We start from the raw sequence: 5,539 nt of genomic DNA, 5'->3' as shown, positions 1-5,539 counted from the left end.
ATTTATAAGGATAGAAATACACACTTAATAGTCACATGCTTAAATGATGAATATATTTGGATATTTAGATATTTAGAGTTGACTTTTATGGTGATTACCGTATGATGAAGTTGATACTATCGTGTCCAACATTGTAGACTAAACAGCAACAGTTATAATGTTGGTTCCAGCAGTAGCAGCATTAGTGACAACATGGACTTGAATCTTCCCAGGGATGAGAGGCCAGGACAGAAATGGGCTGCAGCCAGTGGCAGGGGCCAGAAGTAATAGCCAACATTGTTCGAGGTCTTGTTGCTACAAAGGTAGGGATGCAAATATTAGTTGTCTTAGCCTTGGTTTTGTTGTTGATCCTGGGCCATAACTCTAAAACTGTTCAAGATATTCATACGTACACATGTTGCCAGGGACAATGCACACAAAATGTAACCAGCTTTAATAATTGTTGTTATATTTTCCTTATTCAACTAACAAAATGCAGATAAGCTATTGTCTTTGCTCCATTGAGCATTTCTTAGGCTTTGATATTGAGTAGGTTTTTATAGGGTAAATCAAAATGTGTGATTATGAATTTGAATTGAAAGTTTTTACAGATTAGATCAAGAAATGTTTTTGTGGCTGACATGCAATATCAATAGCTCTATATTTTCAGTGTGTTGATTGTTTGTTTAAATCTGACCGTTTATAAAATGTAATAAATAAAACAACATACCGTATATCTAAGCAATACTTGTTGAAAAATTCAGCCAAATCAGGCCAGTATTTACTGAGATATGAGCATATTTATACCTGTATACTTATAAGTTTTGTTAAGTGTATAGTATTAGACTTTGACATTGTTTTCTGGCTGAAATTGCATAAATGGAGAAATAATTGGAGGAAAGGTCTTTAATGTTTACATTTCACTTCAACGGGACATTACTCAAATCGATTGATGGATCAGTGGAAAATTGGGCAGGTTTAGCTGCTAGTAATAGCATCAGCAGACAACAACAATCAATCATTTGTTCATTCTAAGTTTCAAAATTTTAGGGTAGATTTTACATTGTATGCTTCTGTATTAAAAATATATAGACATTTATACTGTGATGTTGCGTGAATGTGCACTGTCAAAGTGTGAAGGTGTGAAAAACTCCCTCTATCTAACGCCAGCAGCCTTTCTATACTATTGCTATAGTACAAACTGTTGCGATGACAGTGTTGTTCCTTCCATTATACCACATGTTTGAAATACTTCGCCTAAAGTGTTGAGAACATTTACATAAGTATACAATTGCTTTTACTATTCGCAACGACAGCAAAACAATTGAGGGTTTAGAGGAGAGGGACATCAGGATGACAGAATGAAATTCCTGATTATTAATTATTTAATACAGTAATGCAATTAACCATTAATCAGCTTTGTACCACTTTGTGTCATTGTTATTTGAATATTTTTATCATTTATGTACATGGACTGTACTATTTTATAAACTTTGCCATTCCTTTATTCAATACAATTCGTCAAAACAAATACGGTGGCTGCCGACTGACATTTTTCACTGAGTCCTATTGTATGAATTTTGTTTCCATGATTTTTCTCGTGTTTTTTTTGCCTGCATCCTATCTTTGCTAGTGTTCTATACACAGTGATATATATGGTATGCATAGAATAGTAGAAAATTTGGGGAAGATTGGGCGATTGATCTAGTATTGCATTACTTTTGCTAAAGCTATTTTGTTGTTCCATACCCAGGTTACAAGGATAATATTGTGTGGATACAACATAATCTTAACCAGGACTGCCTCTGACAAGGAAGAGGAAGGCATATAGTTACTGGGGTGATAAATTTAAATTTTAAAAAAGATAATTTAATACATTGTCAGCTTGACTATTCAAAGAATTAAGACCTTGGATATGTGGTCCCAACTATCCAACCTACCTAATTCATCAAATTATATTTTAAGTATCTCCCATGGCTTGTGTAAGATAGGTTCATTGATTGACTGATTGATTGATAAATGTTTAAGTGTTTATACTTTTCGGGACGTTTTCTACCTTTTTTAAGGCTGCTATCAAGTAACTACATGCTTTGGGTAACAAGGCTTCCAATTTATAGTTGTTATTTTTCCTTAACAGACATATCTAGTTAGTTTTTCAGTCATCAGTGTCTGACCCAAAGAACGACCAAAGTTACATGTTTCTGCATTTTTGACAGTACTCATGTAATGATTGCCTCACTCTTTTGTAGGCATATTTCAAGTAAAGTTTCCATGAGCTCATGGTCATTTTCAGGTATCTGATGTTGTGTGTTGGCAGAAATGCAGAGTGGTACCACCGGTCACCTGAGCCACCTTTCCCCTCACAGACGAGAGACTCGTCTGTCAGTGACAGTAGTTTCCAGAGTAGCACTGAATTGCATGAAGCCTTACAAACTTAAGGTGAGCAGTAAATCAGGTCCATATGTTGCTTCTACCAATCTTTCTCAATCTTTTTATAATTCTTATTTGCCTAGATCCAGGATACTGTGGGTCAGCTTTCTTACATACATTCCAGGTACATAGAAAATCTGCATTCTAAGGGCAGTTGTCAGTGTAAGAGCTAGTATCTTCCTTTCACAACTCTTCTGCAATTGCATGAGCCATCTTTTATTCTGAAGGTGGCTCCATGTATTGCAGACTTGCTATACAGAATGCATAGCTACATGGACATTGAACTTCATACTACTTCATAGTTTGTGTTGGGCAATTAAGCACCCGCCCAGCACAGCTTGTCACCACTGTGATACTCGTACTTGTGACTTGTGTGATTTTCAATAGCTACACTATAGACTTTAGAAGCAGCTTGTCCAGGTTTGCATGAAGAAACCATGTGCTTTGAATTACAGCAGCCATCCACTGACAGGCTGGAGTGATTTGGATTTCCGATGCCACATTTACCTTTGTGCTCAGTGACAAGCTGGCGCTTAGCTGCCATGTCTGATGATCCTCATTGAGTTTAATGGTGTTTCTACTGGCCTTATCATCAAGTCTCTGCATATGACTTCTTGCAGTAGCTGAGATATCCATATATGTGAGAAGCACATTTGCCTTTGTTATTCCAGCAGGCATTTCCCTAAACCCAGAACCAAGAAACGTGTTTATTGTGGCTCCCTTGCCATCTTTGCACTCGCTGTAAGTGTGCACTTGTTTTGATCAAAACTCACAGTTTTAGCATCTAAATTCAAGTTTAGATCCTAGACCAAACATTGTTTGTTTAATAATTCTTAAATTCAGATTTTGGCACTTCTAATCATTGTATAAGGTTCATACTTGTAGACTACTTATATAAGTTAAGAATTTTCTCAAATTGACTATGCTGTTTCCCAGATTTACACCCTTCTTTTGCAGATACTGGCGTAAGTTCCGGTGCACCAGGCAGGTCTTCCTCATTTGGAATCCACATCTTCAGCTGAACTGCGGCAATGAATAAAATCAGACTCCTTAGCAGCATGGTGAGCTTTGTTTGTTTCCAGGATGGCAAACTCCACCAGACTTCCTGAGTTTGAGCTTTTTATGTAATTTTTACAAAAAGTTACTTAGTGGTATCACAACTGTGACACCTTTGGAGACTAGATACAAATTGAGGAATCATGATGTGTAGAAAGCCATTAGAATGCTTTAAAATCAGATAGGTAAACAGGATTCTCCTGGATCATAAGACACCTTGTGGACATTAATTTCTTTTCTTGGGTAAGGGCAGATGGAGTATGTAAGAAAGGGATACAGATAAGAAAGTAAACACTGTTGTACAAGGTTTATTTGTTTGTCTTTAATCACCACTTTGAAGCTCATGGTTGTCTATCTATTTTAAAAGCTAGATTAATAATTCTCATTTGTTCTCATTATTCAAATATTGAAATGCATGATTTTTATTGAACATTTAAAGTATTTCTATCATAAAACTCTATTAAACTCATTTTAAATGGTGTGAAGGGACTAAATCAGGGACAAGGGATCCATTTCTCAGAAAAGGTAGCTGTCTCACTAGAGGGCCTTAAGTTTCCATTGTTGAATATCACTGCCTTTAAATTGCTGTTGCAGGACAGTTTTTAAGAGCTTTGATACACACTTAAAGTTGTACTCTAACAGATTGACAGCTTTGTCAGGTTTTTTCATTTTTGTCTCAGAATCAGCTGATTTTGGTATCAATGCCTTCAATTCACTCATATAAGGTAATACTTACAATACAACAGATCTCAATTGTTTGAAACAAGGCCAAAAATTTCAATTTTCTTAAAGTGTTTGTTTTCACAAAAAATAGCTCATTCCAAGACATAAAAAGTTGTCGAAACAGTCAATCTGTGTTCGTGCAAATTTAAAAGTTAGGAAAAGTGAAAGTAAAGAAGTGAAGGTTTGCATAAAGGTGTCGGCACACAACAAAATGCTTTCGGTTATAATGTATACCCTCAAGTAGTTAACTTAAATACCTTGTTTCTCCTCATTTAGGTAGCATTTGTTAATATGTTTAATGCTTTCTTGAATGTATGTAAAAGTTTTCATACGATTTACATCATAATTTAAGACATTACGCGTTATAATGAGGTTTTGAATGATATTTTGCAGGATTTTCTTTGGTGGATGGATTTAGAGATGAACCCATAGATATGGCCATTACAGTATCAAATGGATGTTATAGTGACTTTAAACAAATGATGATATAAAAAAACAAAACTATCTTGATTAGGGTTTCGGGTGTTTAATAAATCAACAGACAATGTGTTCATAATTTGTGGAATAATAGTGTTCAAGCTTTAAAAAAATTCTGCGAATTCGTAATATAAAAGGGAAAAGGAGTAATTTTACATAAAACAAAAAGGGAATTTCATTATTAAAGAATCATGTGTGATCATGTAATTCATGTTTTATTTCTCGGTTGTAATAGAGCAGTTTTCTTATATACACACATGTAATTGATATAAATCTTATTTGAATTTTTTAATTGGTTCAATGAAGAATAAGGTTACGGTTCCTATTGGTTAACTTGGTTGATACAGACGTTTGCATTTCATTTGGTTCAATAAACATGTGAAGGTTTGCCTAGTAACCTATTTCTGTATGTGTTACTGACAAAGACTTCTACCTACAGGGCTTCACAGTCTTGGATGAGAGCATGGCTTGGGTAACAGATGCTGGGAGCCAGTCACAAGAGGAGGAGGTCGGGACACAGATGCTGGGAGCCAGTCACAAGAGGTGGAGGGCGGGACACAGATGCTGGGACCCAGTCACAAGAGGTGGAGGGCGGGACACAGATGCTGGGACCCAGTCATAAGAGGTGGAGGTCAGGACACAGATACTGGGACCCAGTCACAAGAGGTGGAGGTCGGGACACAGATGCTGGGACCCAGTCACAAGAGGTGGAGGTCGGGACACAGATGCTGGGACCCAGTCACAAGAGGTGGAGGTCGGGACACAGATGCTGGGACCCAGTCACAAGAGGTGGAGGTCTGGACACAGATGCTGGGACCCAGTCACAAGAGGAGGAGGTCGGGACACAGATGCTGGGACCCAGTCACAAGAGGTG

The 5,539-nt window shown here is 36.9% G+C and overlaps 1 long non-coding RNA gene across 1 annotated transcript; it reads left to right on the top strand.

Moving 5' to 3' along the window:
• The first annotated feature begins 219 nt into the window (after positions 1 to 219).
• Positions 220 to 5,295, top strand: LOC128212152 (uncharacterized). Its single transcript, XR_008257396.1, has 5 exons — positions 220 to 302; positions 2,273 to 2,418; positions 2,865 to 3,150; positions 3,367 to 3,470; positions 5,105 to 5,295. It is a non-coding gene; the product is annotated as an uncharacterized LOC128212152 (long non-coding RNA).
• The last annotated feature ends 244 nt before the right edge of the window (positions 5,296 to 5,539 follow it).

The sequence above is a fragment of the Mya arenaria genome, chromosome 12 (genome assembly GCF_026914265.1).
Source record: "Mya arenaria isolate MELC-2E11 chromosome 12, ASM2691426v1".
Taxonomy (NCBI): domain Eukaryota; kingdom Metazoa; phylum Mollusca; class Bivalvia; order Myida; family Myidae; genus Mya; species Mya arenaria.
The sequence above is the reverse complement of the archived record's forward strand: the minus strand, read 5'-3'. Positions and strand labels throughout refer to the sequence as shown.